General features: G+C 51.1%; 1 pseudogene; it reads left to right on the top strand.

Annotated features, from left to right (window-relative positions):
- Positions 1 to 3,978: 3,978 nt before the first annotated feature.
- Positions 3,979 to 10,965, top strand: LOC118077157 (uncharacterized; annotated as a pseudogene).
- Positions 10,966 to 26,920: the final 15,955 nt, after the last annotated feature.

Genomic DNA, 26,920 nt, shown 5'->3' on the forward strand with positions numbered 1-26,920 from the left:
AAATGATGGCCCAAGTAGGCCAGTCTGCTGGATGAGGCCATTGGCCCCTCTGGTCCAGCATCCTGTTCTCACAGTGGCCAAGCAGATGCCCCAATGGGAAACCCACAAGCAGGATTCGAACCCAAGAACCTTCTCCCCTCCTGTGGTTTCCAGCAACTGGAATTCAGAAGCACTGTGGCCTCCAATGTGGAGACAGAACATAGCCATCCTGGCTCGTAACCATTGATAGCCCTCTCTCCCATGAATTTGTACAATCCTCTTTTAAAGTCATCAAAGTTGGTGGCCATCGCTGCTTCCAGTGGCAGTGAGTTCCACAGTTTTAACTATGCACTGCATGAAGAAGCAGTTTCTTTTCTCTGTCCTGAATCTTCCAACATTCAGCTTTGTCAAATGTCCATGAGCTCAAGTGTTACAAGAGGGAGAGAGAAACTTTTCTCTATCCGCTTTCTCTATGCCATGTATCATTGCAAAAACTTCCACCATGTTGCCTCCTATTCTCCTTTTCTCCAAACTAAAATGTCTCAAATGCTGAAACATTTCATCAAGGGGGAGTCTGCCTCTCCATGCCCTTGATCATTCCGGTTGCCCTTTTCCAAACTTTCCCCAACAATATCCTTTCTGAGGTAAGGGGACCAGAACTGATCCGAATGCCAGGGGAAACGAAACAGAAAATGTGTAATAAAATTAATAGGCAGGGAGGGGTGCCAAAAGACTCAAACCAGGATGAGTGCCGAATGTGAAGTTTCTGTTCCCTCCAAGTTGCCTCCCGCCCCTTGACATGTTTATGAGTTTTTATCGCTAGAGGACTCCCTTCCCGACAGGAGAGGTATTGGAAATTTCCCTCTCCTTAGCTGTAAATAACGCAAAGAGCCTCATTTCCTGCCTGGGGATCATCAGCCTTGATCAGAAAGTGATGAATGCACATTCTGTTTGCAGGAAACCATGTTCTGTGTTGTCCTGTATACATTTCTGCAGGACCTCTTCGGTCTAGAACAGGGGTCGGCAAACCAAAGCCAGGGGGCTGGATCAGGCCCAGTTGCCTTCAGGATCCAGCCCGCGGACTGTCCGTGGATCGGCCTGGGGATTCTGTTTGTTCGGGCTGTGCCATGTTTTTTCTGCGCCATTCCATTCCCACACACACACCGTGGCGGCCCCTCCTCCCTCCCTCCTCCTGGCTTCTCTCCACCCTGCCTAGAGGAGGAAGGGGGCTGGGCTGAGCTGGCTGAGTGCCATTTTAAGCAGCCCCTCTCCGGAGCCAGCCCTTTTGTACCGCTCATCTTCCCTCCGCCGTTGCTGCCGCCACTGCCCTGGTGCTCCTGTGGGCCAGAGAGCAGAGCGGATGAGCTGGGGGGTGGGGAGGAGGACTACTTGTCCCCCTCGCCTCTTCTTCCAGCCCCTCCCGGTGACACTTCTCCGGCCCACCACAAGGTATGAGGGACAGTGGACCTGCCCGCGGCTAAAAAAATTTGCTGACCCCTGGTCTAGAAAGAAGTCTTGGCCGGCTGTAACCTACCCCCCTCCCCTCAAACATGGCTGTTTTGACTTGGGGGAACAGTGGGGTGACCTGCAGAGAAGGGGGGGCAGCTGCAAATAAAACCTGGACTTGTTGTCTCTGGTTATATCAAGCAGTCAAAAGAACATAAACCTTGAGACTTTTTGAGATGGCAGCTGAGCTGGGACACTCACTCCCACAAGAGGCCACCAACCATGGGTGTAGCCAGGGGGATTCTTCCCCCCCAACGAACACCCCCCCCCGAACAAAAGCCTGCCCCCCTAACAAAAATCCTGGCCATGCCAATGCCACCAATTTAGGTGGATTTGAAAAGGGGGTTACCGGTAGATAAATTCATAGAGGAGAGGGCAATGCTTCTGAATATTCAGCAATGCTCTCACTACTGAAAGGGCCTTCTCGGTAGTGGCACCCACCCTGTGGGAAGCCCTCCCATCAGATGTCAAGGAGATGAGTAACTATAAATAACACGGAGAAGACATCTGATGGCAGTCTGGTATTAGGGAAGCCTTTGAATGTGTAATGTCTTGTTATGTTCATATAAGATCACAAACTGGGGCAACCCAGTCAGATAGGCAGGGTATAAATAAAGCAATAGTGATGATGATTACTGTGTTCTTACGTTAAAACTTGAAAAACACACTTACAGTGGCACCTCTGGTTATGAACTTAATTCGTTCTGGAGGTCCGTTCTTAACCTGAAACCATTCTTAACCTGAGGTACCACTTTAGCTAATGGGGCCTCCCTCTGCCGCTGTGCCAAAGCTGCGTGATTTCTCTTCTCATCCTGAGGTAAAGTTCTTAACCCGAGGTACTAGTTCTGGGTTAGCGGAGTCTGTAACCGGAAGTGTTTGCAACCTGAGGTACCTACTGTACTTTTCAGAGGGTGAGCATATTTATAAACATGACCTTAGGAGGGGACCCAAGCGATGCTGCAGAATTGGTGTGGGATGGGTGCTGGAGGCGCATGGATTCTGCGGGCAAAGAGGGCCTAAATTTCAGACGTGGAGAAGCTGGGAAAGTGGGAGGGTGACTCTCCTGCCTCCGGAACATGGGCATTACCTCTGCGGAGGGGAAAGGAGCAAGCCCACCCCCTACAGATGCCATGACATGATGGCACACCCAGGGGAGGAGCATATGCTTGCGCTGCCCAGGGTGGGCGCGCTCCTGAGGGGGGCGTGGAGGGATAGCCACTTGGTTGCACAGAGTGGCACACGGCTCTGCAGCCGGGGGTGGAGAGACCCACCCATGGGGGCGGAGCGAGCCTGCCCTTCACTTCAGCCAGAAGCCTGAAGTCTCTCCCCGCCTTCTGAGAGCCTGAGGAGGGAAACTGGCTGCTAAGAGACCCTTCATTTGTGTGTTGCATCAAATGCTCTTCTCTGAAACATCTTTGATGCAGAGAATGCTGGACCGTTCACTCAGCGGAGCAGGTTGGGCCCAAAGAGCACTCCCACACTGCCCTCTGCTGGGGGCAAAGGATTCTTATTTTATTTCACTTTTCTACCTGTGGATTTTGATTCAGCTAAAGTTTCGAGAGAAGTGGGAACAGGAGGCCTGGGAAGTGGGAACGAGAACTCAGCATCAACTTCTTGGTGGCCTCGATGACAAGCCATTAACTTGCAATGGATGGTTTTCATCACAGTGTGGCAGTGATGATTTATGAGGCAGCACTTTGCCAATGGAAAATAATTAGCAGCAGTCTGCTTTTGCCCTGGGGCTCGGGGCTGGGTGCAACTTTGTAAAAGGGCGGGGGGCGCAAAATGCCACGATGGAGTCTACTCCAGGCAGCCCTGCCCACGCCTTGTGCTCAGAAAGCCAAAGAGGCAACCACCATTTTGATATCCTTTTGCCCACGAAAAACAGTTGTTTAGCCAAGGGTTTTTGGAGAATTAATGTGATTTGTATTTGTTCTGTCTCTTATGGTTTTTTACTTATCATTTATTAATAAACAAACAAACCAAAACAAAGATAAAGAGCATAAACAAATACAGTGACAGCAGGTTGAAAGCAACGTAAGGTTGGAGATTATCACTGAACTTGTTGCTCCGAAACATTACAAAAAATATCAATTTTCCGCAAACCCATTAGGCTGGTTTTATATGCATTCCTTTGTGGTGACTTAGCTTAACCAGAGTTACTACTGACAAATCACTGATAGTAGATGATGTGCTTTTCTCTCTCCGTTTTTAGCTATTATGATTGTAGCAGCAGTTATAAGGTTAAACACTATTACTTGATCGTTTTCTGGAGCAGCTTATTTCAGATAGCCAAGCATAAATACGTCTTTTATGACTTTATGGTGCTTAAAGAATTTTATTGTACACCGCCATAATGGGTATTTTTAAATGAGTTAATGATTTATAAATGCTCTTATAAATAAATTAAATGTCCAAGGCTCAAGATGCCTAGGCACATCTTTAGAGTAGACCAGCCTCCCACAAGGCTCCCTCTTTTCTTTCTTTCAGGCCATGGATCAGAGAGGTTCTGTAACCCCCAGCCTCCCAGGTAAGAAGGCCTACTTCGCCCAACCCCTAAACATACACACCATATCCTGTAGGGTAGGACAGGGCACATGTTAACATCAGTGGAGTGAGGCAGGAGAGGCAGGTGGTTCAATGTAAAAATGGGAGGAAGGGGCTCCTTCCCATGACAAGGGGGATGGGAGCTGGTCCAAGGGCCACCTCTCAGCTACATTTAAGGCTGAATTGCAGGTATTCCAGCTGAACATTAGGAATAACTTTCTGACGGTAGGAGCTGTTTCAGAGTGGAATAGACTCCCTCAGAGGTAGTGGCCTCTCCTGCCCTGGAAGGTTTCTAAGCAGAAGTTAGGTTGCCATTTGTCAGGGTTTCTTCCGCTGTGATCCCTGTGTTGCAGGGGGTCAGACTAGATGGCCCATGGAGCCCCCTTCCAACACTACATTTCTATGAATTGCACTGTGTTTTATCTTGTCTTTTATTCTGTGAACCGCCCCGAGTTCTTTTGATAAAGGGCAGTATATAAATTTAATTAAGAAATAAAATACAGTGAAATAGCTAGAATGCACTCCTTCAATCTGTTTGGTGCAGAAGTTGGTAGATAGGAAGGGTCTCCTATAGCAGCTGAGGAAGATGGAGATGCCTGGCCAACCTCAGCACCACGTGGACCATCTATATATTTGATCTGATGCCAGAACCTGCAGGGAAAGAAGCAAGGCTGGAGACACGGCTGGTCAACAATTGCTAGACCATGGACAGCTCCAAGCAAACAACTTGTTCCAGCTAAGATTGGAAGGAGCTGGCCAAGGTCTTTGATGTCTGTTTCCGGGCTCCCATCTCCAGGCTCCACCCCATCAAAGGACCAACACTCTGGCCTGAAGATGGACACTTCTCCTCCTCCTTTCCATAGGTTTCAGGCATCCATGTGGTCCATGCACTGATAACCTGGAAGCTGGACTACTGTAACTGGACTATGTGGGGCTGCCCTCAGGTCTGGTTCGGGAGCCGCAGCTGGTGCAGAATGCGGGCATCTGGATTGCGGATTGGGACTTCTGTTTGAGAACATGTGGCACCATTGTGAAAACAGTTGCACTGGCTGCCCACCTACTGCCGAGACATGTTCAAAGTCATTGTATTAAATTACAAAACCCCAAACAAGCATGCAATGAAACCATTAACAGAGTTAAACTAATTAACCCTTGTGGGAAGATGCATTCTTAATTGTTTGCAGAGGCCTGGCGGAATAGAAAGGTTTTTGTGGGAATGTTCCGGGAAGCGGGAGAGGATAGCAAGTTCTATAACTTAGCAGAGTTTTAAACATTCCCCTTTAAACGCACAGCAGTTTGCATGTTGCAAGCTCATTTGAGCTAAATATAGGATTCCTTTTAAAAAGAATAAACGCGACAATCTTATTTAGAGTCAGTAAAAGAAGTTTACTTACAGGATCATCAGTTCACAATTGGATCCCTGAAGGCAGACTTAAGTTACAAAATATATACACATGGAAATATCCCATGAGAAGAGGGAGTGTGCTGCCTGCCTTGCCCCTTTCGATACCTGGGCAGGTAAGGTCATGCCCACCTCCAGACATATGCAGAGGAAGTCTTGTCCCAGCTCAGGAGGAAACAGAAAGTTTGCTACTGGCTGGTACAAAGCATCCCCTTGCACGTCCACTCTAGGAATGTTGTACTTGACTGCTATGTGTTTCACATCCCACAGTTTTCAGCGGGTGTTTAAAGTTCGCCACAGAACGCTGAATCTCTTTTGGCTTGGTAATGGATGGGCAGCAGCTGGAGCTTCCAAGCTTGACCCCCGGGCAGTTAAAGGGGGGGATTCTCCAGGCAGTTTTGGCTAGTGGGCTTCGCCAGGCATTTCAAGCAACAGGCCCAGCTGGGCTCACTAATACATCACAAGGATCAGAAATGGGGAAATGGGCACAGGTGCAAACAGGGGCTACCAGCTGCAGAAGGTCTGTGCCTCGCCATGCCCACCACTCTGAGGCTATCTGGGGCCAAAATACCCCCACTCATTTTCCCTGTCCTCTCCCCTTTTCTTTCCCCTGCCATAGCTGAACCTCGATGTTCCATGACCGAAAACCCCCTGCATGGAGAAGAGGAGCTGGACGAGGAGACTGTGTAAGTCCCGCGCATGGTTGGACTGTGGAACTCCCTCCCACAGTGTTGGCCTCCAAGCTAGATGGCTTTAAAAGAGGGCTAGAGAGATTCATGAAGGAGAGGGCTTTTCTGAGGCTCTTACACAGCTGGGTTGCTTGTCCTTCTCTCAGGAACTTCATTTCAACCTTGTATGACTCTCTGGGGCCTCTTTTGTCTGAAGTGACCAAGCTACCAAACAACCAGGACCCTCCTGCGCACTTGATGGTCGACATGAGGGCCAAGCTGAGGGAGATGGGCTCAACGGTCTCTGATGCCAGGAAGAAGATGATGAGGTACAACATGTACCTGGTGAGTCCTGCCATCAGTCTGCCCCACCTCACTAGGGAGACGGCCCCAGAGCATCAAGCAAGTACACCCTCCCTTCGGGGTAGGCTCTTTCCACAAAACCAACTGCGGTGCTTTGCCTTCCTCCCCGCAGAAGAGGAGGCTCGCCAAAGCAGTGCATGAGAAGAAAGTCTTGAGGGACCAGCAACTGAGGCAGCAAGAATGCAATGAGCAGGTAAGGCATTTCCAACTCTCCCCAGTCCAGTGGAGTGGAGCCACTTAGAATCATAGGATTGCAGAGTCAGAAGGGACCCCACGGGTCATCTAGCCCAACCCCTTGCAATGCAGGGATCACAACGAAAGAATCCCCATCAGAAGGCCATCCAACCTCTGCTTAAAAGCCTCCAAGGAAGGAGAGGCCACCAGTAGGAATAGCTCCTACTGTTAGAAAGTTTTTCCTGATGGTGGCATCTCCTTTCTCGTCATTCGAATCCATGGGTTCTGTTTCTCCCCTCTGAAGCAGCAAAAAACAAGGTTGCTCCATCTTTCATAGCATGACCTTTCAGAAATTTGAATGCCCACACTGCATGAACCTCGCCCCTTCTCTCTCTCTCTCTCTTTCCCCAGCTCGGGGCTATCCCCATCGCAGTACAAAGAGGGTACAGAGTGGATTTGGAGCCAGTCAAATCCAGCATGGCCCAAGATAAGAGGGAGGGACATGAGAGATGGTCCATATGGAGGCCTCACCACTGGGAGGAACAAAGCCAGTGTGGTGTAGTGGTTAGAGTGTTGGACTAGGACCTGGGAGACCATGGTTCAAATCCCCTACTCAGCCATGAAGCTCACTGGGTGACCCTGAGCCAGTCACTGCCTCTTGGTCTATCCTTCCTCACAGGGTTGCTTTGAGGTTAAAACAAGCTACAGCCACAGGCAAAGCAACCTGCTCCGGTATCCGGAGTGGTGCTCATCCCAGGGCGTGTGGCGCACATCCTAAGGGGTGCGCCCTGCACTCCGGAGGGTGCCGTCGATCGGGGGGTCGACATTTTGTAAATAAAAAAACAAAAACAAAAACCTTTGGAATGGCACCCGGGGCAGACCGCTCCCCCCCTGCCCCCACCTCAGAACGCCCCTGGCTACAGCGCCTTGAGCTCCTCCTCGGTGGTATATAAATGTTATAGGTTCTGGAGGTGGCGACAGCTATCCTTGGCCACTTGTGCTCATGCACACACACTTGTATGCCGAGAAGAGGTCATGGCTAGGTCCTGCCCCTTGCTTGAGTGTGTGGGTTTGTTTCATCAGAAGAAAATCCTTCATCAGGCAGCACAAAGTTAAACTAGGGAACTTGCTCCCACAGGAAGCAAGTTCCGCATGAAAGTCTGAAGGACGGCCCTTAGAAGGGGCTGGCGGTGAGGGCAGCCACGGCAGCAGGTCCAAGACAGCAACGCTGAGCATGAATCTAAATAAATGCATCCTTCGAGTGCTGACCTTCTCGCAGAGGGAGTAATGTGTTGTGTGGTCACACATGGGTGCTGAGTGCCTCCCTCCTCCCTCCTCTAATTAGAATGTGCACAATGCTGTTAGGGGGTAAATTGCCCATGAATAGCAATTATCCTTCGCAGGCAGGGACCAGCAACCTGTTTGGCTAGACCTGCCAGGCATATGGAGCTGTTCAAAGTGGTTGTTCCCCTCCCTTTGAAGCAAGGAAACAGCACTGGATAAACCTGGACACACACAGGCAAATTTGCAGCGCTCTGCTTGAATCACCACCAGTGCAATCAAAACACTGAGCAGAAATTCTCTTGATAGCGGGCTTGCCAAGTTGCAAAATTGCAGAGTTTAGTGCATTATCCAGGCACTGTGAGGACCACCTCACACACACACACCCTGCAGCTGATCCATGCATGAAGATCTGGGCTTTTAAATCAGAGGTAGGGGCATTATCCCAGACCTTTTAACTATGATTTTTAACGGCTTTTGGCCAGAAGCACCTGCTGCTAGGTGAAATTTCATTAGGGGTTTTTGTTGGTTTGTATTTCTACAGATTTTATCTGGGTTTCATAAAAATAGAGTGTATTGCATTGCAAGCTGTTTCGGGAATATCTGCTTTGAAAGGTGGCATGTCAAGCGCTTGCAATCCATCAGCCTCTTCTGACACCCTTCTCCTTCCATGTAGGAGATCTCACCATCAGAGCTGATGAGGAACAAAGCCCAGGAGAGAGCTCACCGGCGAGGTGTCAGCCTGCAAGACCCCCAGTTCGTTCCATTGGTGGAGGAGGCCTCAGGGCGATTGCGGGTTAGAGACTGGGTTTGGGGGCAAGGGAGTGGGAGCTGAAAGTGACCGAGGGGGGGCAGGTTATCATGATGGGGGGCTTGGCAGCCCAGTGTGTGGTGCTGGTGCAAAGACCCTGGGATTGTGGTATAAACAGCCCACAAAAACGTACTTAACTGCCTGGCGCAAACAGCATTTTCGTAGCTTCTCCCAGCCTAAAAGGACAGCTAAGAAGCTGAGAAAAACATTAAGTGGCATGAATGAGGCAAGTTCTATAGGGCATGATTGATGGAAAAACTGGCTCTGTGGCAGGTGCCACAAAATACCTGTTCTGCACCTGTAAGAACTCAAACGATTAATGTGCACCTGCACTTCGAGACTCCTTGCCTATGGATATCAGGCAGGTCACTTCCATGTGCCTTTTGGCCCCTGCTAAAAAAAACACCATAGAATCATAGAATCGTAGAGTTGGAAGAGACCCCAAGGGCCATCCAGTCCAACCCCCTGCCAAGCAGGAAACACCATCAAAGCATTCTTGACATATGCCTGTCAAGCCTCTGCTTAAAGACCTCCAAAGAAGGAGACTCCAACCAGTGAGAGATTTTACTTTCCTGGGTTCCATGATCACTGCAGATGGTGACAGCAGTCACGAAATTAAAAGACGCCTGCTTCTTGGGAGAAAAGCAATGACAAACCTAGACAGCATCTTAAAAAGCAGAGACATCACCTTGCCGACAAAGGTCCGTATAGTTAAAGCTATGGTTTTCCCAGTCGTGAAGTATGGAAGTGAGAGCTGGACCATAAAGAAGGCTGATCGCCGAAGAATTGATGCTTTTGAATTATGGTGCTGGAGGAGACTCTTGAGAGTCCCATGGACTGCAAGAAGATCAAACCTCTCCATTCTGAAGGAAATCAGCCCTGAGTGCTCACTGGAAGGACAGATCATGAAGCTGAGGCTCCAATACTTTGGCCACCTCATGAGAAGAGAAGACTCCCTGGGAAAGACCCTGATGTTGGGAAAGATGGAGGGCACTAGGAGAAGGGGGCGACAGAGGACAAGATGGTTGGACAGTGTTCTTGAAGCTACCAACACAAGTCTGACCAAACTGTGGGAGGCAGTGGAAGACAGGAGTGCCTGGCGTGCTCTGGTCCATGGGGTCACGAAGAGTCGGACACGACTAAACGACTAAACAACAACAAAAAAACCTCTTGTTTACACAAGCCCACCCAAACTCTTAGAAAGTTGGTGCAAGCTTTCAGCTGTTGTTTTAGTCTATTGTTATTTTAAGGGTTGCAAAAAATTTAAATTGTTGTTAATCCTTTGTATTGAAATTTTTATTTTTATCTTTTTTGTACATTGCTTTGAGGTGGTTTGGTTTGGTTTGGTTTGGTTTGGTTTGTTTGTTTGTTTACAATCAAGCCGTAAGTAAGTAAGTAGGGTCAACCAGCTCACCCCACTCCCTTCTCCTTTCAGCCTCTCCAGGACATCGCCGATGGAAGCAGCCGGGTGTGCATGACCCCGCAGGGAGTGCTGCAGAAAAGTGCCTGCAGGCTGGATGGCATGCGTAAGTGCAGGGGGTCAGGGTGCCCTGGGAGGTGCACACAGACCTCCCCCCCCATGTTTCTTGGCATTTGATGGGAGTAAACCCTTTGCAATGAACAAGTCATGATCCAGCTCCTTAAAAGGCCACTCCCGCTTCACAGAGACTCACCCATTGTCTTATGGCACAGAACAATTTATTTCAGGGGTCAGCAAGGTTTGCCTTTCCGGTGCCTGTGTCTGCGCAGATGTGATTTTTGGCATCTGAGCATGCGCAGACGCGATTTCTGGCACCATGGAAGTGAGTCCCCACGCTGCGCTGTGCCGGTTTAGTGCAGCGCGTGAGGACTCGCTGAGTGGGCAGCTCAGTTCAGGAGTGGCTCATGGGCCGGTTAAACAACCCCCGTGGGCCGCTTGTGTCCCATGGGCCTTAGGTTGCCTGCCCCTGATTTATTTGGTTGTGCCCATTATGGTGCTCAACTAGTCAGCCAAAGCTAGCCCAGTGTTTCCCAAACTTGGGTCTCCAGCTGTTTTTGGACTACAACTCCCATCATCCCTGATTACTGGTCTTGCTAGCTAGGGATGGTGGGAGTTGTAGTCCAAAAACAGCTGGAGACCCCAGTGGCCTAAAGAAAAGGGCCGGCTTGGCCAGCTTGCTCTCTTGCGTTCTACCCTTACAGATGCAGAAACGCAAGAATTGGAAGGGACTTGGGGCATCATCAGGACAGGCTGACCCCCCTCCCCAAACTCACAACAGCAGCACCTTTGGAATACAGTGCTGTGCCTTCATTCTCAAATTTAATCTGTTCCGGAAGTCCGTACCAAAACCAAAGCGTTCCAAAATCAAGGCGCGCTTCCTTTCCCCTAGAAAGTAATTTTAAAAAAGGTTAATCCATTCCAGACTTTTAAAAACAATCCCTAAAACAGCAATTTAACATGAATTTTACTATCTAACGAGATCATTGATCCATAAAATGAAAGCAATAATCAATGTACTGTACTATTTCCTGTGATGTTACTGCCACGATGTCTGACTGAATAAATTCAAACAAATAATTAGTCCAGGCCTCTACTGTCCATTTTTCTCTACCTTTCCAACCTAATGCTACTGTTGCCTTTCCTGCTAGTATCATTGCTTTGAAGGTGTGCTGGTCACCTTTCTCTATGGTCGTGTTTCCTAATATACCCATTGTCATAAGATTGAAGTCTATAGGTAGCTTCACTTTAAAAACTTCATTAATAACCTTAAGGATTTTATTCCAAAATTCCCTTACCTCTGGGCATTCCCAATACATATGGGAGAACCATCCCTTGGCTTGTTCACAGTGCCAGCAGTTAGGGTTCAATCCTGGTATCATATTAGCTAGCTGGGCCGGAGTTCTATACCATTTTAGAAATAATTTTAGTTCGAGCTCCCTAAATTTGCTTAATTTAATCTCGTCTATTCCTTTCATTATCCTTTTGACCTTTGATTCACTAATTTGTTCTTCCTTACTCCACAGCGCCAAACTTAATCTGTTCCGGAAGTCCATTTGACTTCTGAAATGTTTGAAAACCCAAGGCACAGCTTCTGATTAGTGCAGGCGCCCCAGAAACAATAGCCGACAGCCACATCAGACGTTCAGCTTCCGAAAAACATTCGGAAACAGGAACACTTAGTTCCAGGTTTTTGGCGTTTGAGAACCAAGGTACCAGTGCACTTCATTGTGGAGTCTAACTGGGTTTCCCTTCTCTTTCAGCTTCTCGTCCATCCCTTGATAGAGGCCAGATGTGATTGCGGAAGGTGGCAGACTGATCTCTCATTGCTCAAGGTGGTGCCCCTGCTTTTCCTCTGGGACCCCATGGACCAAAGAGAGGCCCAACATGGCTGAGCTGTGTCCCTTGTCACCCAGTAGCACCAATTAAACCTCATTTCTTCCATGAGTTCCAAGATAGTTGCCTCTTCTTTCCAGGACAATCACTCTCTCTTGCAAATGGTTGGTTTTTGGTAACATGCTAACTCGCAGTGGTTAGGGCCATATATGTAAAGCACATTCAAAGCACACACACACACACACACACACACACACACACACACACACACACACACACACACACCAAGAATCCTGGAAACTGTAGTTTGTTAACGGTGCTGGGAATTATAGCTTTGTGAGGGGGTAAAAATGACATTTCCCATTATTCATTTTGCAGGGAGAGGAAGGAAATGTGTTTTGGTGGATGCATCTTCAAGTGTTTCCATAGCTCTAGCTGTCACTCTTGCCTGGCAGGGGGTTGGACTGGGTGACCCTTGGGATATCTTCCAACTCTATAATTCTATTTAAATCCATATGAATGCCATCACTTCTTTCTCACCTTGTGCCATGGAAAAAATGGAAACTCGATGTGATTTCCAACTCTTGATTCGTTAAAAGATACACAGGTTTAGTTAGATCATCAGTGTTAGACATGAGTAATCTTCCATCTAACCATCTAATTAAGGAATTAAAGAACCTTTTAATGAGGGTGAAAGAGGAGAGCGCAAAATATGGTCTGAAGGTCAACATCAAAAAAACCAAGATCATGGCCACTGGTCCCATCACCTCCTGGCAAATAGAAGGGGAAGAAATGGAGGCAGTGAGAGATTTCACCTTCTTGGGCTCCTTGATCACTGCAGATGGTGACAGCAGTCACGAAATTAAAAGACGCCTGCTTCTTGGGAGAAAAGCAATGACAAACCTAGACAGCATCTTAAAAAGCAGAGACATCACCTTGCCGACAAAGGTCCGTATAGTTAAAGCTATGGTTTTCCCAGTAGTGATGTATGGAAGTGAGAGCTGGACCATAAAGAAGGCTGATCGCCGAAGAATTGATGCTTTTGAATTGTGGTGCTGGAGGAGACTCTTGAGAGTCCCATGGACTGCAAGAAGATCAAACCTATCCATTCTTAAGGAAATCATCCCTGAGTGCTCCCTGGAAGGACAGATCGTGAAGCTGAGGCTCCAATACTTTGGCCACCTCATGAGAAGAGAAGAATCCTTGGAAAAGACCCTGATGTTGGGAAAGATTGAGGGCACTAGGAGAAGGGGACGACAGAGGACAAGATGGTTGGACAGTGTTCTCGAAGCTACGAACATGAGTTTGACCAAACTGCGGGAGGCAGTGGAAGACAGGAGTGCCTGGTGTGCTATGGTCCATGGGGTCACGAAGAGTCGGACACGACTAAACGACTAAACAACAATCTTCCAACTATTTTGGCATTCCAATTATCCTGTCCTGGTGCTGTGATTTATGACGCCACTCTCTTTAAGATGATATTTAAGTGCTTCATTTATGCCAGTTAATGCTTCATTGTTTTAATGTTTATCCTGTTCTTTAAAGGAAAAAAAATTCAGAGCATCTAAAAGTAAAATGGGGGGGGGATAAGTAAAGCAAACAAGGAGGAGGATGAGCCACCATTTCATTTTTGTGGGGCAAAGGATCAGCCCTGACCCCTGATGGGACCCCAACGAGGATCAGAACAGAAATTCTGTTTGATTCTCATTTAAAGGCAAACCTCCCTCTTTCCAAAATAATACAAAAACCAGAACATAGAGCCATCCTTTAAAATTGGCATGGTTTCTCCATCTAAGCAATGTGTTCAGAAATGCATGTGGGGGGGGGGGTGCCCATGAATCCATGCAAGTGAAAAGAGCATAGAAAAATGTTTCACAGTATTGGGAGAAATTGCTTTGTAAAAATGTATGTGTTAGGCAATATTACAGAGAAACATGTATAATGAGAAAGTCACACTAAAATGCCGATGAATTTTCATGAGAAAAATAAAATTTTCATGAGCCTTTGAAATAAAAAAAGCCACAAACGGATTATTTAGTTGTAAATCCTGCAGGGCAGAGAGTTGGGCTAGATGACTCTTGGGGTCCCTTCCAACTCTGCAATTCTAGGATGTTGAAATGTGGAGAAAGGTGAGACACTGAAATGGACAAATTTCATAGAATCATAGAGTTGGAAGAGACCACAAGGGCCATCCAGTCCAACCCCTTGCCAAGCAGGAAACACCATCAAAGCATTCTTGACATATGCCTGTCAAGCCTCTGCTTAACAGGCATTTCCCCCTCTTTAATCCACAGCTGGAGGAATCTCATTTGCAGGAAAGTGCAAGCAGGGAGAGTTCTGTCTTTTGTGTTCGAATCCTGCTTGCTGGTTCCCCAGAAGAGGCATCTGGTTGGCCACTGTGAGAACAGGATGAGTCATTTGCCAGATCCAGCAGGCTCTGCTTAGGTTCAAAACTCACCTCCCATTTGAAAAGCACTAAAACAGAAAATGGAGGGATGCAATGGCTGTTTCTGTACATGCAATTTATTGGTGGATGGGAGAGAAAACAACTGGTCTCAGACTCTGGGTACAATATGTGTGTATTTGAGAAAGAGGTGGGGTGGGGGAGGGAGGGAGAAAAAAATTTCACACCCAACATTCACGTTTAGAAAGATATTTGGCATCGCAGACACTAAATAATTCATTGCTGAATTTCTCTAAACAGATTAGACTTTTACTAACTCATGAAACTCTGCAAGGCCCACAGGACGCCGATGGCTCTGCCTTGGAATGTCCTCCACAGCCACCCAACTTGGCCACTTCCTAGGGACATCGTTCAACATTCAGCCTCATTGGAAGATTCCTGGAGTCATAGAACTATAGAGTTGGAAGGTACCCAAGGGTCATTTAGCCCAACCCCCTGCAATGCAGGAATCTCTGTAAAGCTAACTGCCTGAGATGCTCTGACATCACAGAATGTTCACAAACATTCTGGGTTCTGTCAGCAGCAAGACTTGCAAAAGAGGCTTAGAGGAGGACCCAGGAGGCAGAGGAAGAAATGGGAGGAGAGACATGATAGAAAGCAGCCGCAACAGTCTGAGCGAGAATAAGGGATGTTGGGTAGAAGGCTCCATGCTCAGGCAAGAGGGAGACAGAGAGGCAACAGAGGAAGAAGGCCTTTATCATCTGGAAATTTGATCAAGAATGGGACCTTGTGGGGGTTCGACTGGATGACCCTGGGGGTCCCTTCCAACTCTACAATTCTATGACTCTTTGCCTATCTGGTTAATGTAACAGAAAGATCCCTCCGAAAATTCCAGCCAAGAAAGAGCATCTTAACAAAAGCAGAGGTCTGTTTTTATTTTGCTTACAAATAAAACAAAACACATACTATTATTTACAAACCAACAAAATAAAATAATAAAAACCTAAAACCTATACACAATTCTCCTCCTCACTGTCTGTTGAGCTCCAGAAGGCCCTGCGCCTCGAAAGGATCTTCTCCTTTAGGTTACGGAACGGACTTTCGGAGGGTGCCCCGCTCTGCCTGCCCCCGTGTCTTGTGAAAGCAGAGCCACGGGGGTGGGGGCTCCTCCCAGGATCACCAGCAAGAGACACTTCTGGAGCTACATGCCCACTTGCCACTGTGGCGTGGCACTCCTCATGCTGCGGTTCCAAAATGCCACTTTGTAAAAAGGCAGTGCTCTCCGACTGCCCCCTTAAAGGAGCTCCCATTTGCCCACTGGGTGCACCCGCCTTTATGTCCTTGACTTGAGGAAAACATTGCTGTGAAAATCTCACTCGGATAACAGATCCTGCCACCTCTCTCTGGTGCAACCTCCCCCCTTTCCCTGGGGGTGTCCTTGCTTGCAGGCCCAGAGGTTGCTCTCTCCTCACCTCTCTGCTTGAGGCACTGCTCAATGGCCTCTCCGTCCCCCCGGTGCTGAGCCTCATCTTCCTGCTGCTGGGTGCCCCATCCCTGCCCCCAGCTCCCCTCCTGGACAGCCTTCCTGGGCTGGGAGTTTTCTGCCTTCTCCCCTCTCTGCCCCCACAAGACCTTGCACCTGGAGCCTTGCTCCTGCTCCTAGTCGAGGCCGGTGCACTGTCCGGCCCCGGGGACCTCTCTCTGCTGTGGCTCATTCTGGAGGACCTCCCCAGAAAATGTGGGTTGGAGGCTGAGCTTGCGGAAAGGCCAGTTCTGTTCTGGGATCTCGTGTTATCCGCCAAAGACTGGCGTGCTTCTGAAATGCCCGTTCTGCGGGCCTCCTTGTCACCTTGAGCCACAGAACGGGCTCCCGTTTGCCTCTTTGAGACTCCTTTCACAGCAGGATCAGTACCCCCGCGAGGCTCAATCCTGAACCCATCAGTCTTGCCCACCTCCTCTTCTTCCTCCAGGCAGCTGGCAGTGGGGACTCCTGGCTGGATGCCCCCCCTCCAGGCTCCTCTCTGCCTTTCCTGGCTTTGGAACCAGATGTGCAGCCCGTGCTTCAGGTTCAGCTTCCCCTCCAGGATGGCAGAGATGATGGACAAGCGCTTTTCCGCATCCTCGGCAGGAGAGGCCGTTTCTCTCTGAGGTCTTCTGACAGCCTCAGCCACTTTGGGGCAGGATCCTGTCCCAGGCCTCTCCCCCACATTCTGATCCTCATCAGCACAGGGCTTCTCTCTTGCCAGACTCTCTCTGCGGTGGGTGGTTTTGCTGCCCCGGTGCCTGACCCTCTCCCTCTTCCGTTCTGTGCTCAAGGGCGACTGCTCCTCCACTGGCAGGGGGCACAGCGTTGGCGAGTGGTCAGGTGGTGGCTTCAGAAAAGTGCCTTCAGAGGCTGAGATGCTGCTGGTTCCAGGCATCCTCTCTACACCCGTCTCTTCTGCATCTGAGTGAAACCAGTCGGACGGAGGGGCTGGAAATTCTTCACCAGTACCTGGAAAACATCCGGATGAGAGATGCTGCTTGGAGTCTCCTGAGGTTTCGGAGCCCTCACATGAAGCCTCCCGGCTTCCTTCAGCACCTTGGAGAAAAGCATTGTGCTGCTGCTGCTGCTGCTGCTGCTGCTGCTGCTGCTCAAGAGATCTCCCTCTTACGCTGAGGGGTGGAGAAGGAGGTTTCAGGCCTGTGCCTACTTCCCCTCTCAACCCATCAGCCCAGCCCCTTGGCTCTGTGGGTGCAAATAAGGCTCTGTGGTCCGCATGGGTCTGGAAGGTTGGCCCCACCCTACCTGCTGCAGACAGCCCAAGGCTGGCCTTTTCCCCATGGATCTGGCCCCTCGGTCTCTCCTGGCATTCTTTGCCCAGCCTGGGCACCATGGCCTTGTTGATGGACTGTGGGGAGATTGCATGGGGCGGGTGCAGGAAGGACCTCTGGGTTTTGTTTCTTTCTGGAGAGGGGGAGGAGCTGCTTCCTGCACCCTTGACCAGGGTGGGGGCCTCATCCTGTTGCTGCCAACTTTGATGTGCATCCATCCCATAGGGGAACGTCCTGCTTTTCTGATAAACGGTGCCATGGCCCATGCAGGTAGAGCGGGTAACAATTTCTGGGGATGGAGATGGTGACATCGGTCCCACTGGGTGATGGCAGTTCTGCATCATTCTCCGGAGGCTGCGGTCCAGCCACTCTGAAATCTTCTCTTTATCCCAAAGCAAAGTTTCGATGCAACTTTCCAGGGCTGATTCCACACTGCTGTTCAGAGAGCTGCGTTCAAAAGAGTTGATAAGTTGGTTGTCGCTAGGCCTGGCATCGTGCTTGTAGTCCTTAGGCCGAGCCGGCGGAGGGGGAGGCGGCAGAATCCCGCACTCCTCCTGTGGCTCCCGAAAGGCTCCTTGGTCCTGCAAAGACATTCCCAGAATGAATCTCAACTCTGGGGTGCCCTGCGATGCCCTTCCTTTGCAACATGGGCTCCTTGACAAACTCCCTCCATGTTTCCTCTCCTGGCCGCTGCCTCCCAGTGAGGTCACTACGGAGAGATGGTGTTTGGGGGAAACAGAGGAAGAGGCTACACGAGAAGTAATTCTCCCACCTAGTCCCACATGAAGCCGCAGTTCGGTCCGGTGGCCCGGTGGCTTCTTCTGCAAGCCTGAGCGGGATCCCACTTTCCCTTCCTCCACAGATCGGTCTCCAAAGACCCTGAGTGGTTTATGGTAGCCACGAAGTCTGGGCTGGGAATGGTGAAGAAACGGCTTCAGTGAGTCCTGGATCTGCTTAGAAACACCCCAACTGCAGGCCACAGCCAATCTTCCAGAGTGGGTGGCCACACGCAGCTTAGCATCCTGCCATGTGCTCTGGCCACAGACCTGGCCTCCTCCTGGAGCCTGGAGATTCTCCATCTTGATGCTTGTTCTCTCTCTAAGCTGCGGCCTCTCATGGGCTCCTCTTGTTCCCTCTCCTCCTTTTGGGGCCGCAGCTTGTGGCTGCTCTCCAGGGGCTCCCGAAGCCTTTTCTGCTAAGGGGCTTTCCCCATCTGCATGTCTTTTCTCTTTGGATGACGGACACTCCAGGCGGACATTCCCTTCCTCGGCAGCCTCCAAACTCGTATCGGTGCTGCTGCTTTCTTCCTCCATGGCCTCTGGGCTTCCACCTGCAGCGGCTACTTCCTCTGCCCCCTCTTGGCTCCCAGGAGGAACTCTGTTGTCTCCCTCTTCTCCAGCATGTCCAGTCTCACCAACACAACCCATCATCTCCTCCTCCTCCTGGGCGTGGCCCATGGCTGTGACCCCCTGACTCTCTCCAGCCCCACTCGTTTCATCTTCTGCTGCTGGAGGGCTTTTGCAAGGGCCACCTGCAGACTGTGGGCTCTGGGTCTCAGGTGTGCTCGTTTCCCCTTCCAGAGCCCCCTCTGGAACTCCTTCTACGGCCAGTGGGATCTCATAAACAACACTCCCATTCCCTGCATCCTGTGGGCTTTCACCACCAACACCCTTTGTAGCCTTTGGCATCTCACTAGCAACATTATCTCGAGGCTCTGGTCCAGGAAGGCTTTCTGTTTCTGTGGCTGGTGGTCTCTCACTAGTAACCGTGGTCATTCCTTCAGAAGTGGCTTGTGGGATCTCCTTGGTGGTCTCTGCTTCCTCTGTGGGCTGTGGGCTCTCAGAGGCAACGTTCGCTGTGGCTTGTGGGCTACTACTGCTTCTCTCCTCTGTCACTTCTTTAGTTTGGGTAGCTGCTCTGTTTTCTCCACTAGCCAGTGTGATCTCATGGGGGGTGCCTATTGCTTCTGTAGCATTTGGGTTCTCGCCAACCCATTCTTCCAGCTGTGGGCTCCGAGAATCAGTCTTTTCTTCCTTTGTGGCCTCCTGTGGGCTCTCTGCAGCTATGCCCTCATTCTCTACAGCTCGTGATATCCCACCACTCACTTCCTCCCTGCCCTGCCGTTGGTCATCCGTGATGTCTGCTTCACCAGGAGAACGCAGGTTCCCATCAGAGATGTTCATTTCCTCATTCCTCTCTGTAGCCATGCTTCTATCACCAACAAGACCCCCAAAATGACAGCGCTGGACAGCCAACTCAAGCCGGACAATATCTTCTGTGGCCATAATAGTCATAGTGATGCCACGAGGCCACAGGGTCCCTTGGCCAGCAAGGATCAGCTTGGGAAGGGGTTGTCCTAAAAGGAGGTGTGCAGGTAGCTCAGAGACCCCAGCAGCAGCAGGTGGGGAAACCCCAAACTGGAGCTCCAAATGTTTCTTAGCTAGGTGAAACCACATTGCCCTCAAGCTATTGGACTCCAGTGTGGGGAGTGGATGAGCTGCATTTTGTGTGGGGCTTGCCACCCCTCTTCTTCTGCAAACGTCCTGCTCTGTGCCCACAGTCCCCATTGCCCACCGTATTGGAGCACTCCCAGAGCTGGGCCAGATCTCATCCAGACAAGACCTCAGACCTTTTCCTACTGGCGCATCAGCCAATGACAGCAACTGAAGGGACTGGGCCACCCTCCTGGGCAACCCCCATTGGTGTTGGAGATTCCTCTTACGCATGTGGAACTCTAAGCGGCTGCAGATTTCTTGAGGTAGGAAAAGTGGCTCTTGTTGAACGATGTGAACCTGAACCACCTTGGTTCTTTGGGGGGTGGGCAGGAGAGGAAAGTCTCCCACAAAGGCCCTCAGCGATTTCTGGACAAGTCCCGAGAAGCCCCATGCATGGTGGAGCTTCTTCTTCATGACATGAACTTCTAATGCTTCTCTTTCCTGGTCCAGAAGGAACAGCGTTTGTGCACCCTTGAACTCAATGGCTGGCCTTTTCCTAGGTCCCAGGGGCTCAGTGAATGGCCTGGGCACCGTCCTGCTCAGACACTCCATGTCGTCTGTCCCCATATCTCCCCACAGGGATGCCAGATGCCTGCACTGAACAGCCAGGTCCACTTGCTTGACGTCCCCCGTGGGGAAGTGGGGCAAAGAGGAGCAACGTGGCTGGTGCAGCATAAAGCCAGGAGGGATCACCTTGGGGAGAGGTTGCCTGGGGGAGAGGTGCGCCCATGCCCAAGGGAGGCTGGTGAAATCTTGGGGGTCCCTCAGCTTCACCTCCAGGTTCTTCTTCGCCAAGTGGAGCTCCAACTCCTTCATGACTTGACCTTGCCATTGTGTGTTCCAGCCCATTCCAGTCCTGACTTCTGACAGTTCAGGAACCATCCCACACTCAGGACAGTGGGCCCAGCCTTTCCTGTACCCAGCCTTTTCCAGGCCAAAGGGACTGCTCCCAAACTCAGGGTGAAGTTGCTTGATAGACTCCAGAACCCTCCTAGGCAGCCTCCACCGTCGCTGGATCTCCAGCCTCTGAATGTGGAATTCTAAGCCCCTGAAGATGTTTCGTGGAAGGAGCAAGGATGGCTGCTGCCAAAGAACACGGATGTGGACTTCAGTCTTTTGGGGGCGGGGCTGTGGGGGAGCCCTTTGCATGAAGCCCACCAGAGATTTCTGGATAAGGCCTGGGAGACCCCACTGATGCTGGATCCTCTTTGTTTGGATGTGCAGTTCTAAGCTCTCTCTGACCTGGGCCTCAAGGAATGGCGTCGGCTCCTCTGAGAACTCCACATCCATGTCTTTCAGGGGCCTGGAGGGCAGCTTGGGCTTCAGGGCACCCACAGTCACTACGTAGCTTCTGTCCAGCCCCCAAAGGGATGCCAAGTGATTGCGTAGGATGGCCAACTCCACCTGGCCCACCTCCGCTGGCTGTGTAAATGTGAGGAACTGGCTGCGTGGTTGTGGGGCCCAGTGGCCTCGGGAAGCTGGCTTGAGGAGGGGTGGCCTCCAAGACACCGCTGCACCTTGGCAAGACTCTCTTACAACAGCTGGGGAAACCCCCATGTTAACCTCCGCACACTTCTTAGGAAAGGGGAGCTGCATCTTCTGCCAGACCTTTGGTCCAGATGTGTTGTGTAGCTGAGTCATAGGTGGAAGAGAGCTAGCCCTTGTCCTTCCAGCCCCCTGAACATCCAACTCTTCCCCAACCCAAGACTCTGTCACTTTCCTCTGGCTTCTGCCTAGTGGTGGAAGACAAGGCCTCAGGGCTTCCTCTCCCAGGACTGCTGTCTTAGGCCATAGACCCAATGATCTCAGGGACTCAAGGACCTTCCTGGGCAAGCCCCATTGCTGGTGGAGCTTCCTTTTTTGGATATGCTTCTCCAGACAGTCACAAACACCAGCTGGAAGGAACGACAGCCCCTGTTGCTTTATCTGGAGGTCCACTATTTCCACGTGTGGGGTCTGCGGTGAATGGGCCCCACCTGAAAAGCCCGCCAGAGACCTCTGGACAAGGCCAGGGAGGCCCCATTCATGCTGAATCACCTTCTTGGTGACATGCAGCTCCAAGGCCTCTCGGTCCAGGACTGAAAGAAACAGTGTCTCGGATTCCACAAACACAAAAGCGGGTGCTCTTTGGGGCCTGGGAGGCTGCAAGGGTGGCCTGGACACCACCCCACCCAGAGCTTCTACATAGTGGGTGCCCAGTCCCCAGAGGGACTTTAAGTGGTTGCGCCGCATGGCCAGTTCAATTCGGCCTATGTCTTCTGGCCGCTGGGAGGGCAGGAAGTGGCTGCGGGCCTGGGGGGGCTTCTGGCTGGGCAGAATGAGCTTGGGGAGGGGCTGCCTCACTGAGGGTGACGTGCCTTGTCCAGAAAGCCCGGTCAAGGCAGGCAGGAGCCCCAGCTGGGCCGCCACACACTTCTTGCCTAGGTGGAACGTCACCTTTCCTGTGTCTCTAGCAGGCAGCAGAGGGGGCATAAGATGACCCCATGGGGAGGAAGCCACCCCCATCCTCATTTTCCTGGACCTCTGCTCTGTGCCTCCCCCAACCCCAACCTCTGGATTAAGTGTCCTGAGAGATTCAAGAACCCTCCTGGGCAAGCCCCATCGCTGGAGCAAGACTCTCTTCCGCACGTTCCTCTCCAGCTCTTGCAGGGTGGCATTGCTGAGGAAGGGGACCTCGTCGGCCAGGAGAACGGTCACCTCCACATGCCCACGTGCCTTCAAATGGGGGGCATCTGGGTAAAGGGAGTGGAGGGATCTCTCGACAAGGCCTGGCAGCTTCCAAAGGTGCTGCAGCATCTTCTCCCTCACGTGCCACTCGAGCTCCTCCCGGGTTCCTTGGCTGATGAAGGGAGTGTCCACTGAGGCAAAGTCAAGCTTGGCCCCCTTGCTGGTTGAGGGAGGGGAGGGGGCCTGAGCTGAGGCCTTCTGGAGCTGGAGAGACTTTCCATAGAGTGTAGGCAGCCCCCATTGGCGGGACAAGTCTTTGTGGGTGACATTGAGCTCCAGGCGGTCCAGGGCTGCCTGCTCCACAAAGGGAAGCTCTTGGGATCGTGGCCGCTGGGCGAGTCTCAACCCAGGCAGTTCAGGCCTCCGGAGCTGGCAGTCAGAGGCCTGAGACAAATGCAGTGCAGGGTCAAATAGTTCCAGTTGAATTTCCAAAACCCTTTTGGCCACGGGTCTCCGGAGTGCTGAGTTTGGAGGGTGTTCTGGACTTTCTGCCTCTGCAAGGGGTGGCCGTCTCAATCCCCTCTCCCCTCGGGTGGACTCTGAGGCCTTCTCTAAACCCCTGGGCGTCTCTGCAGGCAGAGGGGAGCACGGCCTGTGCTGCTGAGACGCCATCACCCGCCTGGGAAGGCCCCGCTGCCTCTCTTGGATCTTGCTCCTGCTGTGGCCGTCCAGCTGCCTCGTGGTCTCCAGGGTGATGGAGATGGGCAGGGAGCTGTCAGGGAGGACCTCCCCTTCCACTTGCAAGGACAGCATGGGGAACAAGTGGGGCTCTGGTGGTGGAGGTGGCACAAACTGCTGCAAGGACCACTGCACCAGGCTGGGCTGATCCCCCTGGGACTCAGCCTCCTTCCTGGCGAGGTGGGATTCCAGTTGCTGCTGTGCATAGTGGGGCAGAAAGGGCTCTTCCACATGCCCAGATTCAATGGTGGGATGCCTCTGAGGTGGTATGGTTGCCAGCTCCGAAGTGCTGGGCACCTTCTGCGTATAGGACGGGAGGTATTTTCTCCTGATATTCACCTCCACGCAATATGCCTTCCTCCAGAGACCCAGGCTTGGCCCACTGCGCGGCTGAGGGTGGCTTCTTTGCCGTGGGATCGGCTTGGGGAGGGGTAGTTTCCTCATGCCTGGAGAGGCCGTTTCCGAGAAATCCTCCATGAGTTCAGAAAATGCCTCCTGCCCATCCTCGAACAACTTCTTCATGGCATGAGCTTGGGGGTCGGTTGGGGAATATAGGGCAGATTGGAGGGTGCCACCCCCAGCTGCGGAGACGAGGGGGGGAGCATGCTGGTGCTGTTCTTCTGCCCTCGGATGCTTGACTCCTCCTGGGCTTTCCTCTTTCGTGGATGTAGAGGAGATCTTGTCTGTCGTGTGATGAGAGACCGTCTTCCTGTGCCTGAAGGTCTTCTGGGCTCCCCTTGGTAGCCCCTGATGCCTGCACCAAGTCACTCTCTTCATGGGCCGTTCCAGTCTCTTTCTGCTGGCCACAGCCACGAGGGGCAGATCCTGAGGCCTTCTCACTGCATCCGCCTCCCTCTTTGTGGACCCCAGAAATGTGGGGTCTGGGGGAAGAGGCAAAGAGGTCTTGTGGAGGCTCAAGGGCAGCCCCAGGTCGTGCTGAAGCCTCTTCACAACCAAGTGCAACTCCAAGGTCATGCGTGCCACATTGGACATGAAAGGAGTGTCCACAGAAGCAAATTTGAGCCTCTGGTGCTTGTGAGATCCAGGTGAGGCCTTCAGGGGCCAAGAATGACTGTACCTTCTTCGTTGAGGAAGAAAATGCCCACCCTGACCATCCTTTTCCTCACTCTCGGAAGAGGCATCGCTCTCGCTTGGAGAGGAGGTTTCATCTTTTTCCTGCCAAGGAAGGGAGGCTTCATGCAGCCCCCAAAGCCTGCCCCTCTCTTGGCTACGGATGGGTGAGGAGGACAGTCTGGAAGAGGAGCTGGTGGAAGATGGTCTAGAAGGCTCAGATGGTCTAGAAGAGGTCCTGGGGTGGTCTCTTTGGTCTCCCAACTCGCTGTTGTGATCAGAATCACCAGCGCCTGTTTTGCACCAAGGGGCAGCCTGGCTGTGGGGCTGGGAGTGTGGAGGGCCTGACCATGGTGCTGATGAACTGGGGCCCTGGAAATGAAGGCTGCTTGCAGGGCGGTGGGGGTGCAAACAGGGCGGCGGCTCCTGCTGCCCCTTCCAGGGCAAGGGGGCTGCTTCCAGGCCTGCACTGAGGTCCCCAGGTTTAGGAGGAGGGGCGCTTCTGCTCCGCAGAAAGGTAGCACTTCCCCACAAGACAGGAACGGCTGACAGGCTGGAGCGCTCTATGTAAGAGGCGGTGGGCAGCCCCGGCGGGTGGCTTCGTTGGGCCAGCTGCTCAGCCTCTGTAGCGGTCGAGGCACACAAGGGACAGGCTGGGTTGTCACACAGCAACTTGCGGATGGAGATGCTGGGGCTGGTCCTGTCTGGCAGCTGCCAAGTCACCATTTCTCTCTCCCGGACTCTGAGGCCTGCAAAGAGACAGGAAGGCACCGGTCAGCTTTCCTTCAGATCCAAAGCCCCTTTCCTGCCATACGCATGCACACCTGCAATTCCTGCATTGCAGGGGGTTGGCTTAGATGAGCCCTGGGGGTCCCTTCCAATGGTTCTGCAATTCTGCAGACCTGCCAAACCTGGGCTATGTTTTCAGGGCCAGGAAATCCTGCTGCGGCAGACTGTGATAATGTTGTGGGTGGCAGGAGAGGATATATTGTTTATTAATATCCTTCCTAACTTGCACTAGCAAGTTCCCTTACTTAGCAGAGTTTGCATTCCCCTATTCACGCACAGCAGATAGCTGGTTGCAGGCTCGTGTGAGCTTCTCACTATTATACAGTTATAGGGAAGCTTTTAGTGTTTAATAGATTATTGTATTTTAATATCCTTCTGCAAGCCACCTAGAGTGGCTGGGGAAACCCAGCCAGATGGGCAGGGTATAAATAAATTTATTATTATTATTATTATTATTATTATTATTATTATTATTATTCATACCCTGCCTATCTGACTGGGTTGCCACAGTTTGTGATCATATAAAAACATAACAAGACATTACACATTCAAAGGCTTCCCTAATACCAGACTGCCTTCAGATGTATTCTCCGTGTTATATATAGTTACTCATCTCCTTGACATCTGATGGGAGGGCTTCCCACAGGGTGGGTGCCACTACCGAGAAGGCCCTCTCAGTAGTGAGAGCATTGCTGAATATTCAGAAGCATTGCTGCTTCCAGCTGTGGAGGCAGAGCCAACCTGGCTAGTCCCCTTCATTAGCCCTCTCCTCTATGAATTTATCTAACCCCCTTTTCAAATCCACCTAAATTGGTGGCATGGGCATGGCCAGGATTTCTGTTATGTGTCTCAGATAGAATTGTACGTTCCTGGTAAGTTCCCTTAAATCCCTCTTAAGAAAAAAGACACGACAATCTTATTCAAAGTCAATAAAAGAGGTTTAGTTACATCAGTTCACAGCTGGATTCCTGAAGGCAGATTTAGTTACAAATACTGTATGTACATGTGGATCTACCCCATATGGGTGAATGATCCCAGTGCTTCTGCTAGCTGGAAACTAGCAGAGCAGTCCTAGCTAGAAGCTGGTCAAACGAAGAAGGAAGTCCAAAAGAGAGAGGTGTGCTGCGTGACTCTTCCTTTTGTTACCTGGACAGGTAAGGTCACGCCCACCTTTTATCACATGCAAAAGGAAGGATGCTCCAGCCAGAAGAAAGAGGAAGTTTCGACTGGCTGGACCTAACATTCCTTTGCATGTCTTCTCTAGTATTACAATGAATGTTGTACTTGACTGCCTCTCATGGATAACATCCCACACAGACATCACCTTGTGCGATACACCAACGCTCCTTCGTGCCTCCCAAATGAGGATCCTCCAGGCAGCATCTGGAAAATTCTCCTGTCAAAACACGGAAGGCAGAAGCTGCTGCATCTCCCAGGTGGCTCATGCATGGCCCAGTACGTTTCCGAGCACAATTCAAAGTGTTGGTGCTGACCTTTAAATGGCCTCGGTCCAGTATACCTGAAGGAGCTTCTCCACCTCCATCATTCTGCCCGGATACTGAGGTCCAGCACCGAGGGCCTTCTGGCGGTTCCCTTGTTGCGAGAAGCCAAGTTGCAGGGAACTAGGCAGAGGGCCTTCTCGGTGGTGGCGCCTGCCCTGTGGAACGCCCTCCCAACAGATGTCAAAGAGGAAAACAACTACCAGACTTTTAGAAGACATCTGAAGGCAGCCCTGTTCAGGGAGGCTTTTAATGTTTAATAGATTATTGTGTTTTATTCTTCTGTTGGAAGCCGCCCAGAGTGGCTGGGGAGACCCGGCCAGATGGGCGGGGTATAAATAATAAATTATTATTATTATTATTAATATTATTATTATTATTATTATTATTATTATGCTA

The sequence above is a fragment of the Zootoca vivipara genome, chromosome 10, assembly GCF_965207765.1.
Source record: "Zootoca vivipara chromosome 10, rZooViv2.hap1.1, whole genome shotgun sequence".
NCBI lineage: Eukaryota > Metazoa > Chordata > Lepidosauria > Squamata > Lacertidae > Zootoca > Zootoca vivipara.